The sequence below is a fragment of the Monodelphis domestica genome, chromosome 7 (genome assembly GCF_027887165.1).
Source record: "Monodelphis domestica isolate mMonDom1 chromosome 7, mMonDom1.pri, whole genome shotgun sequence".
Lineage (NCBI taxonomy): Eukaryota > Metazoa > Chordata > Mammalia > Didelphimorphia > Didelphidae > Monodelphis > Monodelphis domestica.
Window position 1 is genome coordinate 179,210,755 of NC_077233.1, and position 15,188 is coordinate 179,225,942.

The following is a 15,188-nucleotide window of genomic DNA, read 5'->3' on the forward strand; positions in this document are numbered from 1 at the left end:
AAAATCGTTTAGTTAGAGAAGAAATCATAGAAACAATTAATAATTTCACCGAGGAAAATGGCAATGGCGAGACATCCTTTCAAACCTTTTGGGATGCAGCCAAAGCAGTAATCAGAGGTAAATTCATATCCTTGAGTGCATATATTAACAAACTAGGGAGAGGAGAGATCAATCAATTGGAAATGCAAATAAAAAAACTCAAAAGCAATCAAATTTAAAACCACCAGCAGAAAACCAAACTAGAAATCCTAAAAATTAAGGGAGAAATTAATAAAATCAAAAGTGATAGAACTATTGATTTAATAAATATGACAAGAAACTGGTACTTTGGAAAAACAAACAAAATAGACAAAGTACTGGTCAATCTAATTAAAAAAAGGAAAGAAGAAAAGCAAATTAACAGCATCAAAGATGAAAAGGGGGACATCACCTCTGATGAAGAGGAAATTAAGGCAATCATTAAAAATTACTTTGCCCAATTATATGGCAATAAATACAACAATTTAATTGATATGGATGAATATATACAAAAATACAAACTGCCTAGACTAACAGAAGAAGAAATAGAATTCTTAAATAATCCCATATCAGAAAATGAAATCCAACAGGCCATCAAAGAACTCCCTAAGAAAAAATCCCCAGGGCCCGATGGATTCACAAGTGAATTCCATCAAACATTCAGAGAACAGTTAATCCCAATACTATACAAACTATTTGACATAATAAGCAAAGAGGGAGTTCTACCAAACTCCTTTTATGACACAAACATGGTACTGATTCCAAAACCAGGCAGGTCAAAAACAGAGAAAGAAAACTATAGACCAATCTCCCTAATGAATATAGATGCAAAAATCTTAAATAGGATACTAGCAAAAAGACTCCAGCAAGTGATCAGAAGGGTCATCCACCATGATCAAGTAGGATTTATACCAGGGATGCAGGGCTGGTTCAATATTAGAAAAAACATCCACATAATTGACCACATCAACAAGCAAACCAACAAGAACCACATAATTATCTCAATAGATGCAGAAAAAGCCTTTGATAAAATACAATACCCATTCCTATTAAAAACACTAGAAAGCATAGGAATAGAAGGGTCATTCCTAAAAATAATAAACAGTATATATCTAAAACCATCAGCTAATATCATCTCCAATGGGGATAAACTAGATGCATTCCCAATAAGATCAGGAGTGAAACAAGGATGCCCATTATCACCTCTACTATTTGACATTGTACTAGAAACACTAGCAGTAGCAATTAGAGAAGAAAAAGAAATTGAAGGCATCAAAATAGGCAAGGAGCAGACTAATCTATCGCTCTTTGCAGATGACATGATGGTCTACTTAAAGAATCCAAGAGATTCAACCAAAAAGCTAATTGAAATAATCAACAACTTTAGCAAAGTTGTAGGATACAAAATAAACCCACATAAGTCATCAGCATTTCTATGTATCTCCAACACAGCTCAGGAGCAAAAACTAGAAAGAGAAATCTCATTCAAAATCACCTTAGACAAAATAAAATACCTAGGAATCTATCTCCCATGACAAACACAGGAACTATATGAACACAACTACAAAACACTTTCCACACAACTAAAACTAGACTTGAGCAATTGGAAAAACATTAACTGCTCATGGATAGGATGAGCCAATATAATAAAAATGACCATCCTACCCAAACTTATTTATCTATTTAGTGCCATACCCATTGAACTACCAAAATACTTCTTCACTGATTTAGAAAAAACCATAACAAAGTTCATTTGGCATAACAAAGGATCAAGGATATCCAGAGAAATAATGAAAAAAAAAAACCACAAATGAGGGGGGCCTTGTAGTCCCAGACCTCAAACTATATTACAAAGCAGCAGTCATCAAAACAATTTGGTACTGGCTAAGAGAAAGAAAGGAGGATCAGTGGAACAGACTGGGGGCAAGCAACCTCAGCAAGACAGTATACGATAAACCCAAAGATCCCAGCTTTGGGGACAAAAATCCACTATTCGATAAAAACTGCTGGAAAATTGGAAGACAGTGTGGGAGAGATTAGGAATTGATCAACACTTCACACCCTACACCAAGATAAATTCAAAATTGGTGAATGACTTAAACATAAAGAAGGAAACCATAAGTAAATTGGGTAAACACAGAATAGTATACATGTCAGACCTTTGGGAGGGGACAGACTTTAAAACCAAGCAAGACATAGAAAGAATCACAAAATATAAAATAAATTTAAAAATAATTTCGACTACATCAAATTAAAAGGCTTTTGTACAAACAAAACCAATGTAACTAAAATCAGAAGGGAAACAACAAATTGGGAAAAAAATCTTCATAGAAACCTCTGACAAAGGTTTAATTACCCAAATTTATAAAGAGCTAAATCAATTGTACACAAAACCAAGCCATTCTCCAATTGATAAATGGGCAAGGGATATGGATAGGCAGTTTTCAGATAAAGAAATCAAAACTATTAATAAGCACATGAAGAAGTGTCCTAAATCTCTTATAATCAGAGAGATGCAAATCAAAACAACTCTGAGGTATTACCTCACACCTAGCAGATTGGCTAACATGACAGCAGAGGAAAGCAGTGAATGCTGGAGAGGATGTGGCAAAGTAGGGACATTAATTCATTGCTGGTGGAGTTGTGAATTGATCCAGCCATTCTGGAGGGCAATTTGGAACTATGCCCAAAGGGTGATAAAAGACTGTCTGCCCTTTGATCCAGCTATAGCACTGCTGGGTTTGTACCCCAAAGAGATAATAAGGAAAAAGACTTGTACAAGAATATTCATAGCTGCACTCTTTGTGGTGGCCAAAAATTGGAAAATGAGGGGATGCCCATCAATTGGTGAATGGCTGAACAAATTGTGGCATATGTTGGTGATGGAATACTATTGTGCTCAAAGGAATAATAAAGTAGAGGAATTCCATGGAGACTGGAACAACCTCCAGGAAGTGATGCAGAGCGAGAGGAGCAGAACCAGGGGAACATTGTACACAGAGACTAATACACTGTGGTGTAATCAAACATAATGGACTTTTCCATTAGTGGTGGTGTAATGTCCCTGAACAATCTGCATAAGCAGAGGCCAAAATGTTCTTCAGGTAGGTAAGCGTTTGTATTGCAGCCATTGTAACAATGTAAACCTGTGTTAGTACTTGCCATAAGATAGTGTCTTTCTGAAATGGCATGTTTAATATGTAAGTGGTATATACCCCATGGATTCTAAAATTATAGTTGTCATGGTACTATACAAGATATTATATATCTAATATCCTGCAATTATTGCCAACACTATCATCCCACATATTATTTGTTTAAACATCTTGCCTATTCTTTTTTTGGCTTCCTCTGTAAAAGATGTGAGTACAGTCTGTTCAGGGTTCCAAATTGTATTAGGGGATTATTTAAATGAGAGATGATGATTTTAAGATCAGATCTGCAAGTCTCCTCCCTCCTCCCTTCCCCTCCCTTTTCCTCCTTCCTTGCCCCTCCTCCATCTTCTCTTCCCCTACCTAGTTGATTCTTCTGTTGGTCTCACTGAAATCAGCTCAGTGAGTCTTTTTGTATATTAGATAAATCAGTCTTTCTCTACTCTAAGATTAAGTAAGGTGTTTAAAATAAGGGGAAAGGAAAATAAGTTGAATGGAAAGAGGGTTTGGGGTTTCCCTAATACAAACCAATTCCTAAGTTGTAGGATTGTGGAATATAGTTCAGATATGGGAGAATGGTCAACAGGTCTTGAAGATTCAAGTTCACTGTAGAAATTCACAGAGAGAAACCAGAGAGCAGGACTTTTGTCCTTCCTCTTTTCTGTTCCAAGGCAAAGAGACTCAGTTTTTCAGTTTGTGTCCTCCTTTTTCAATGGTCCATCTTGATTGACAGGATATGGAGTCCTTGCTTTTCCAATCTTTGCTGCAGACTTTTTCCCCATCTCTCCTTCACACATTACACAAATGAACTTTGTTATGTTTTTTTCTAACTCAGTAAAAGTTTGTTGGTAGTTTGATAATATGGCACTGAATAAGTAAATTAATTTTGGTAGGATTGTCATTTTTATTATGTTTTTATACCCTAGTATGTGATCAGTCTTTGTGAATGTACCATGTGCTACTGAAAAGAAGGCACATTCCTTTTTGTCCCTATATATTTTTCCATATATCTATTAACTCTAATTTTTCTAAGATTTCATTCCTATCTCCTACCTCTTTCTTATTTATTTTTTGGTTTGATTTATCTAGATCTGGTAGAGGAAGTTTCAGGTCTCCCACTAGCATAGTTTTATTATCTATTTACTATCTATTTTCTATCTATTTCCTCCTTAGGCTCCAATAATTTCTCCTTTCAAAATCTGGATGCTATACCATTTGGTGCATACATGTTGAGAACTGGTATCTCCTCATTGTCTATACTGCCTTTTATCAGAATGTAATTACCTACCCTATTTCTTTAAATCAGATCTATTTTTACTTTGGATTTGACAGATATCATGATTGTGACTCCTGCCTTTTATTTTCCCTCAGTTGATGCCCAATAGATTTCGCTCCAGCCTTTTACCTTTACCCCATGTGTGTCTACCTGCCTCATGTGTGTTTCTTGTAGACAACATATGGTAGGATTTTGGTTTCTAATCCACTCTGCTATTTGCTTCTGTTTTATGGGTGAGTTCATCCCATTCACATTCAGAGTTATGATTGCTACCTGTGTATTTCCCATCATTTTGATTTCTTCTCCTAGTTATGCCCTTTCTTCTTTTACTATTTCATTCTACACCAGTGTTTTGCTTTTAATCAGTCCCCCTAATACCCACCTTTATTTTACTTCCCTCCCCACCTCTCCCTTCTTATTTTTCTTTAGGGTCTATTAAATTCTCCCCCCCCCCTTTATCTCCCTTTTAGTACTCCCCACCCCACTCCTTTATTTGGTTTTTCCCTCTCAACTTCCCTGTAGGGTAAGATAGAATTCTATATCCCAATGGATCTAGATACTCTTCCCTATCAGAATTGATTCCACTGAGAGTAAGGTTTAAGTATTACCTATTAGCACTCTCTTACTCTCCTTCTTATAATAGTATTCTTTCCTTCCCCCTCCCACGTGCCTCTTTATGTGACATAATCTATCCTAGTTTTCTTCTTCCTTCAAGTTTCTCTTGGTGCCATCTTCTATCCCCCCATATTTTTTACATATCATCTTAAACCACTTAGTATCCCAACCTCTACCTATGAATAATTCTTCTAACTACTATGATAGTGAAAACAGTTTTTGATAGTTACAAATATCATTTTTCCATATGGGAATATAAATAATTTGACCTTTGTGAAGCCCTTAAAAGCAATTTTCCCTCTTTTTCTTATTTACCTTTTATGCTTCTCTTGAATTTCATATATGAACATCAAGTTTTCCATTTAGTTCTGTTCTTTTCTTTATAAATACTTGGAAATCTTCTATTCTGTTAAATTTCCATAATTTTCCCTGGAAATATATAGTCAGTTTTGATGGGTAGGTAATCCTTGGTTGTAGACCCAATTCTCTTTTCTTTCTGAATATCATATTGCAAGCCTTGCAGTCATTTAGCATGGAAGCTGCTTGATCCTGTGTAATCCTGTCTGGGGTTCCTTGATATCTGAATTGTCTCTTTCTGGCTTCTTGCAATATTTTCTCCTTAGCTTGGAAACTCTTGAATTTGGCAATTACATTTATGGGGGTTGTCTTTTGAGGATTTAATATAGAAGGTGACAATGGACTCTTTCAATGTTTATTTTGACCTCTTGTTCAAAAATAGCAAGGCAATTTTCTTGGATAATTTCTTGTAATATGATGTCAATGCTTCTGGTTTTTCAAGTAGACCTATGATTCCCAAATTTTCTCTCCTGGACCTGTTTTCCAGGTCTGTCATCTTTTCAGTGAGCTATTTCATGTTTCTTTCTATTTTGTCATTCTTTTGACTTTGCTTTATTAATTATTGCTGTCTTGTGAAATGATTAGCTTCTACTTGCCCAGTTTTAGTTTTTAAAGACTGGTTTTTAGATATAATCTTTTGATTTTCTTTTGCGATTTGGTCTAACCTGCTTTTCATGGTTTCCAGAAGGTCAATTCTGGTCTCCAATTTGCTTATTATTTCATGTGATTTCTATATCTCTTTTTCCAAATGTGAGATTCTGTCCTTTAAACTGTTATTTTCCTTTTGAATTACTTGTATCTCTTTCTCCCACTTTTCTTCCCATTGTTCTTCCATCTTTCTTACTTGGTTCTTGACCTCCAATTTCACTTACTTGAGAACTTGTGACCAATTTCCATTTTTTTGAAAGTTTGGATGTGTTTGCTTGTTCATCAATCTTTGCTATCATCTATGTACTCTCCCTCTTTTCTCCTCCTAGAAATTATCCAATGGCAGAGGCTTTCTCTGTTGTATCTTACTTTTTTTGGTATTTGTGGATTGGAGTTATTGGGTGTTCATGGCCATTGCTGTGTCTTCTCAGCCAGAAGTATGAGTGAAGAGGGCAGGCAGTTCTCAGCATAACAAGCTACAGAATGATTTTTCCCTGAGGTTATTGTTTTAGTCTCTGAAGCCTCTGCTGTGGGCAGCCTGTCTCTGAGCTATCTCCACTCCCATGTGCCAGGGGTCCCAAGTCTCAATGCCAAAGCTTTGCACTGCCCTCAGGGATAAAACTGTGATGCCCTCAGTACCCAAGAATTTAGAAATTGTCCAGGCCTTTGCTCTGCTAACTCTGGCAAGGTAGGTGGTGTGTGGGGGGGGAGGGAGATGGTGGTTAGCTCACACTTTGGTAGGTGTAATTTTACCTCTTATAGCATGGAAATACCCAAACCCTTCCTACCTTCAAGACTGCACCCTACAGTAGAGCCCCTTTACTTGTATGATTTTGATTTTTGTCCTTTTGACATGCTTTGTTGTGATTGGTATGAGGAAGAGTTGTGATGTTCCTTTTGCACTGCAGCCATCTTAGCCTGGAAGTCTCCACTCCAGTATCTTTGCCAAAACTGGTTGGTTGTTGCCCTTGGTACTTGAAGGGAATTAAAATGACATCACCATGTTAGCATCAATGTACATTGTGTCCAAATGTGGTTGACCAGATCAATATGAGCTCAAAAGGCTCTACCATAATAGGCACAAATAGCTCATATGCATATTTGGAATGGGGATGTCTGTAAATTTGAAGATCTCACATTTCTTTTGAGGTACTGCAATTCTGATTTGCTCATACAGCACAACCCCTTCTTTGATGTGGGCACATCATGCTTTACAGTCCTCTGCTAGTATCTCTCATGTTTTACAATCAATATCAAAGTTCTTGGGTCACAAAGAGTCAGACATGACTAAAACAACTGAACAACAAAAACATGCCAGGCACTATGCTAGATACTGGGAATTCAAAGACAAAAATCTTCACTTCCTGTCCTCAAGGAACTTGTATTATATTCAGGGAAACCATATATACACATGAGATCACAGCCCTGCCTGTCTTTGATTTTCTGTCTTGAAGTTTCTGACAAATCTTCCTTATTGCAAACAAACCCAAAACTAGCATTAGTATACCCTCTATAGAGACTTATATCTACTTTTCACTAGGCTGTATTCTGGACCACTTCTACTATGCCCCACTAGTTTATCCTGAAGCCACTCTCAAGCACTGGAATTCACACAATGAAAGTTTGCTTCCTGTTTGAGGTTTCTCACCCTTTCCAGCATCTCCATTTAAAGAGAGCTCCTAGGCCAGCCTTGTTTCCTTCCACTCCAGGCCACACTCTTTATGCACCCTAATATGACTCCTCTACCTTTTCAGCTTCTTCTTTTTATATTGTCTTTCTCAATTACAAAATAAGCACCTTGAGTTCTGAGACTTCTTTCTCTGAATTTGCATTTGAATTTCCACTGCCTAGCACAATACCTAGCACTCAATAAGTGCTTAATAAATGCACAGTTGACTGTTGATTGGCTAATATACATCACAAAAAGACTTCATTTCCCAAAGGAATGCAGAGAAATTATTGGCCTAATTTTCTGGTTCTCTTCCAAAATTTAGAAAATGTCAAGTCTCTACAGATGGCAACAAGGAATGATGTGAGGGTTAGTGGAAAAAGTACTGGAATGAGAATCAGAAAATCCAAATTCTAGTCCCAGCTCTACCACTGTCTAACCATGAACCCTATATGTCTCAGTTTCCTTACTTGTGAATTGAGAAGATTGTACCAGATGATCACTAAGGTACCTTTACAGCTCTGTAAAATTCTGGTGTGCTCCTGGGTACTCTTTGGAGGAAGAAAATGGAAGTAGGGTTGTCTGTCTGTTTGTTTGTTTGTTTTGATGGGAGGAAACTAAATTTCTGTGTTTTCCCAGGAAGGAAGGCATAGTAATAGAACTCAGATCCTCTGGATTCTAGGTAGGGATTTGAGATACTTGGATTCCAAGATCCCAACAGGATCTACTTGAAAAGTATATCCCATCCAATTAGCAATCCATTATTTGGTTGATAAGAAAAATAGATATTGGAACCAAGGGGTCAATGCTCTTAGTATAAATATAGGATGTGCCAGTCATCCCATAACTTCAATCAGATCAGCATCAATGCTCTTGAATTCTCTCTTTGGATAAGGGGGAGAGTGAAGGAGGAGGATTTTCTGATAGTTTTACAGTTGAGCAATTCTGTGGAGGACACATGGTCTAACTCCATAGATCCTGGGAATGTCCTAGGGAGTGATTGAGAATAGCCTATTTATCTTGTTTTAATAGATCCAACAGGGAGGATGAAAAAGTCAGAAAAACATTTTGGAAGGACTTTGGATATCTGCATATGATGAGAAAATTGCTATTAATAAAGGTTACAAGTTAAAGCGAGATTTGAAGACAGACACTTTTAATATTTTAGTGGGAACTGGATTTATTTCAGGCCCAGTCAGAGCCCACTTTCCACCTACTAATTTCTCTTTAGATGACAGGTATGATTTGGTGCTTCAATGAGGAAAACAAAAGTATTCAAATGAGAGTAGAGTCAATAAGAAGGTGAGTCAAAAGGATTAAGGGAGAGTGAGGTAGTCCAATTTGAATTGCTGTTTCACACTCAACTTAACCCCTGCAACTTTGACCTGTCTGATGTTGAGCTCCTGGTAACCTGGAAAGAAAGTATAAACATCTATTATACAAGAATGAAAGGACCATTCCTGCTGAAAGTCACTGGCTCAGATCCTCAATGAATCCAATTCCTCATTCAATGGTGTTACCAACAGAGAATTAAGAGTTAAATGGGATCTAATCCAAATCCTTCATTTTTATAGATGAGAAAACTGAGACTCAGGGAAAGTTAGTGATTTACCCAAGGTCATATATGGGGAAGAAGCATAAAAGGAAGGGTTTTAATCTGTGTCCATTGAATTTACACTCTAAAATGCTCCCTATCATGCGATCTACCTTTAACTCTTCTAGGTAAGACTCTGGCTAAGTGAAAAGATTAATTCTATAAGAATGTCAGCTCCCCAAGGACAAGGATCAGCATGTTTTAATTCACTGTGTACCACTTCTTGCCCTGAACCAGTCAGTTGTCCTGGAAAACACTGTGAAATTGTCCAAGTTTGTCTTTGGTACCCTCCCATACCACCCACCACCATCCCCACCCTCATATAGCTGTAGTCATGAAAAAAAATTGAGGGCATGAAAGAAATTCAACAGGGTAAAACTAAGCAAATTAGAGAAAAATGACAGTTGAAGAGAGATAGATACTTGGAAAACTGGAGGGAGAAGAGAAGAGTTTAGGAAAATTCCTTCGACAGAGCCCAGAGGCATAATTTTAACTTCTCATAATTTGGTAATAAGGTACTAGGCTCAGAGAGAAAGGATATTTTGATCTAGCTCCTTAATTGATCTCCACATCTTATTTTTGTCCTCTCCAATCCATTTTCCACATAGTTATTGAATTGATATCAATGAATAGTGGTCATTGATGGTGTCATCTTCTGTTCAAGAAACTCCAGTAGCTCCCTTTTGTCTCTAGAATAAAATATAAACTTCTCTACAGTAGGGCAACAGTCTACCTTTTCAGGCTTATTACACATTACTCTTTTTAACAGTTTTTATATATAAGACCATCTGTCCTAACATAACTGGTAGTTTGAATTATACATCAAAAATGTACTATCACTCATTTTATACCCTAAAACTTTGCTAAAGTTGTTAATAATTTCCACTAGCTTTTTACTTGATTCTCTAGGATTCTTTAAGTAGACCATCATATCATCTGCAAAGAGTGAGAGTTTAGTTTCCTCATTGCCTACTTTAATACCTTCAATTTCTTTTTCTTCTCTAATTGCTACTGCTAGTGTTTCTAGTACAATATCAAATAATAGGGGTGATAATGGACATCCCTGCTTCACTCCTGATCTTATTGTGAAGGCTTCTAATTTATCCCCATTGCAGATGATGCTTGCTGATGGTTTTAAATATATGCTTTTTGTTATTTTTAGGAAAGATCCTTCTATTTCTATTCTTTCTAATGTTTTCAACAGGAATGAGTGCTGTATTTTGCCAAAGATTTTTCTGCATCTATTGAGATAATCATGTGATTTATGTTGATTTGGTTGTTCATATGGTCAGTTATGTGGATGGTTTTCCTAATATTAAACCATCCTTGCATTCCTGGCATAAATCCCATGTGGTCATAGTGAATAATCCTTGTGATAACTTGCTGTAGTCTTTTTTTGCTTGCAAGTATTAAGTCCTCATATCATGAATACACAAATATAGATCCCAAAATATCCTTGAGAAATCAATGCATATAGTATATGTGAGATTTAAAATGGTTGAGGTCTTAAACTGTAGTGAGTTAAAATGGTGGAAGATATAAATTGTGATAGATATAAGAGAGGGTGAGTGAATTTGACTGCAGAAATATGTTTCACTACAGTGTCTTGGTTTTTAAATCCAATATAAGGTGGTCGCCAGGGAAATATTCCCAATTATTCAAATACCCAAGTCAATTGGGTTTTATAGAGATTTTAATTAACAATACAATGAGTAATCAAAGAAAGAGAGAGAGAGTAAGAAAGGAATAAGTATGAAGGGCCTCAAGCCAATATGGCCTAGACCTGAGTCTTAAGAGAGAAATCAGTCAGTTTTTTAACACTCACCACAAAGTTTGACTAAACAAGAATTCTAGTGACATCAGTCCAGCTCCATCTCAGCTGACTTCACCAGAAAGCCTTCCAGCCAGAGATTGTTCCAAAAGGCCTCTCTCAAGAGATTCTTCCCAAGCGGTCCTCATCAGAGATCCTCCAAAAGGATTTCTCCAAAAGGATATATATCCTCCTCAAGATATTCTGCTTTTTCTTATATAGGGGTTTTTCTCCCATGTCACCTCCCCTAAGTCCCTACATCTACCAATCACTGTAGACGCTTTCCAAAGGACTGCCCATCTGAATTCCTGCTAAGTCGACAAATCTCCTCCGTAAGTCCGAACCAGTGAAAACACAGCTGAGTCAACTAATCTCATTAAGACAAAACCTGCCCGACCCTTTTAGGTACCTAGCATCTCATTGTATCAATTCTAAAAATAGGCCTGGCTCAAAAAACTCCTTGCCCCACCATAAGCATGGATCCAAGTACTTTCATTGTTTAGCAAGGAGTTTTTTTCCCCTAAAGCAGTCTTAAGTATGGTTGGAGTAGAGGTCCTCCCATTTCTGATCCTGGCGAGTTCTCACATCAAAATGGGGAATGTTTCTCAGTAGGGAATTTGTTCCAATTAGGAATTCCCTGATTGGGAAATTTTTAACATTCACAAGTCTGAGAGATTTCAAGATTTACATATACTAGAAGTGAGCTATTACCCAGGAGGCAGAGTCAAGATGACAGCATAGAGGCAGCGAAAGTTCAGACCTCTGAAAACCCTTCCTTACTGATTACAAACTAAATGTTCCTAAGGGACTAAAAAGCAAACCTAACAACAGGAGAGAGACAAGGAATCCTCTTGCTGGACTCAACTTAAAAGGTATGCACCCCAAAAGCCTGAATTAGAGAACAATTGGGTTGAAGGGGAAGGAAGAAGGAAGGTCCCAGGCCCCTCCCCCACCTAGAACTCCATGCCTCCAGTGGTAGCTGGAACCTCTGAGTGGGCAAGGGTGCTGGTATGGAGGGAGTACCTTGTGGGCAAAACTGTTCCAGGCTCAGAGTGTTGAACATAAGCAGTTGGGAAGCACTTGGAGAAGAATCCCAGAGCAGGCAGCCTAATTGCAGCAGCAGAGACACTCCATATTGCCCTCCCTTCCTGAGGTTTTGGCCTCAGGGCACATCCAGCTCTGCAACTCAGCTGGGTTTAATCCCTTCAAAGCCTTCAGAGGGCAGGGAAGCACAAGATCCAACACCCTTGCCCCACAGACTGCTCTGAGTGATTTGCTGACTAAGCTCCAAGGGTGAAGACTGACAAAAAAGCCCCAAACCAGAGATCCAACACAAAATGAGAGGAGCAAAAGTGCAGGCAACTACAGGAAGTAAAGAAGGGGTAAATATGAGCAAACAACAGAAAAAAGAAAAAAGGAATTACAATCCATAGCTTCTATACAGGCAATGAACAGAGAGCAAATGGATGCAATGTACCCTTACTGCAAATGTACCCTTACTGATCATTATTTTTATTGCCTTATGATCTGAAAAGGCTGCATTTATTATTGCTGCTTTTCTGCATTTGTATGCCATGTTTCTGTGACCTAGTATATGGTCAATCTTTGTGAATGTGCCATGTAGTGCTGAGAAGAAGGTGTATTCCTTTTTGTCCCTATTTATTTTTCTCCATATGTCTATTAACTAATTTTTTCCAAGATTTCATTCACTTCTTTTACCTCTTTCTTATTTATTTTTTATTTGATTTATCTAAATTTGATAATGGTTGGTTCAAGTCTCCCACTAATATGGTTTTAATGTCTATTTCTTCCATCAATTTTCCTAATTTCTCCATTAGAAATTTGGGTACTATACTATGTGGTGCATACACGTTGATTAGTGATATTTCCTCATTAACTTAAGTCCCTTTTAACAAAATATATTTACCTTCCCTATCCCTTTTAAATAGGTCTATTTTTGCTTTGGCTTTGTCAGATATTATGATTACAACTCCTGCCTTCTTTCTATCAGTTGAGGCCCAGAAGGTCTTACTCCATCCTTTAATTCTGACCTTGTGAGTATCTACCCACCTCATGTGTGTTTTTTGAAGACAACATATGTTAGGGTTTCGGATTTTAATCCATTCTTCTATTTGTCTACGTTTTATGGGTGAGTTCATCCCATTCACATTCAAAGTTATGATTGTCACTTGTGGACTCCCTAGCATTTTGATATCCTCCCCTAATTCTGATCTTTCTTCTTTAGCTATAACCCTTTAAACCAGTGATTTACTTTAGATCAGTATCCCTTGTCCCCTCCCTTGATATGTTTCCTTTTCTAGCCCCTCCCTTTTTGTTTCCTCCGCCTCACCCCTCTCCTTCCCTCCCTCTTTTTGTTCCCTCCCCTCCTAACCCCCTTGGTTTTTCCCTTCTCCCTTACACCATTGGATAAGATAAAATTCAAGATCCCAATGGATCTGGATGCTCTTCCCTCTCAGAGTTGATTTCACTGAGAGTAAGGTTTAAGTAAAAGCTCTCTTCCTCTCCATCTTATAGGAGAATTCTTCCCCTCCCCTTCCCATGTGTATTTTTGTGTGAGAAAGATTATTCTATTTAGGTTTTTTCCTACTTCTTGGAGTATATCTTAGTACCATCAACAATTTCCCCCTCCTTTTTTATTTCTATCCCCCCCTTTCTCCATATATTCTTGATGCCCCAAACTTTTCCTATGTGTGATTCTTCTTACTACTCTAATGATGCATATAATTTTTGAGGGTTACACATTACATTTTCCCCACATTTTAATATATATAAATTGATATAAATGTAGTCCTTATAGAAGAGAGTTTGAATAAAAGAAAAAGATAACATTTTTCTCCTTTTCCCTTTCCTTCATATTTACCTTTTCCTGTTTCTCTTGGTCTTTGTGTTTGAATATCAAACTTTCCACAGAGCTCTGGTCTTTTCTTTACAAACGTTTGGAAATCTTGTATTTTTTAAGTGCCCATACTTTCCCCTGGGAGTATATGATCAGTTTTGATGGATAGCTGATTTTTGGTTGAAGACCCAGCTCTCTTGCTTTTCTGAATATCATGTCCCATGCCTTGTGGTCGTTCAGAGTGGAAATTGCTAGATCCTTTGTGGCCCTGATTGGTATTCCTTTATATTTAAATTGTCTTTTTTCTGGCTTCTTGTAAGATTTTTTCTTTTGCTTGGAAGCTTTGGAATTTGGCAATTACATTCCTGGGAGTTGTCTTTTGGGGGTTTAGTGTAGAGGGTGTTCTGTGAACTCTTTCAATAAAAATTTTGTCCCCTTTTTCTAGAATCTCTGGCCAGTTTTCTTTGATGATATCATGTATTATGATATCAAGATTACTGTTCATCTCTGGTTTTTCGGGCAGACCAATGATTCTCAGGTTGTCTCTCCTTCGTCTGTCACCTTCTCAGTGAGATATTTTATGTTGTCTTCTAATTCTTTAGTCTTTTGACTTTGCTTTATTAATTCTTTCTTGTTTGCAAGATTTTTGTCTTCCAGTTGCCTGCTTCTGACCTTTAAAGACTGGTTTTCCTTTTCAGTTTGGTCTGACCTGTTTTTTTAGGCTTCGAGCTGTTTCTGCATTTGCATATTTTGGTCTGTCATATTGCTGAGTTCCTTTTGCATTGTTTCCCACTTTTCCTGCCAGAAGGCTTCCATCTTTTTGATAATTTCCAATTTAAATTCTTCAGGAGTTTGTGGAGAATTTCCATTTCCTTTGGAAGGTTTTGGATCATTTGTTTGTGTTTCCTCTTCTATTTCCTTTGTATTTTGAATTTTTGCTCCATAAAATGTGTCCAAAGTCACCACCTTCTTCTTGCTTTTCTTGGTGTTTGGAGGCTTTTGCACTTCTGTACTGCTTGCCATCTCTGAGTGAGGAAGACTGGCTTTGTGTATCTGTCTGATGGTCAGAGGCTTTAGCCCCAGGCAAATTGTCCATTCTCCGCAGCTGCACTGTCTTCCCAGGGAAGCCCAGGGTCTGCTTTCCCCTGCCTGCCAGTGTTTCAGGTGTTACTGCTCTCAGTTCCCTCCAGTT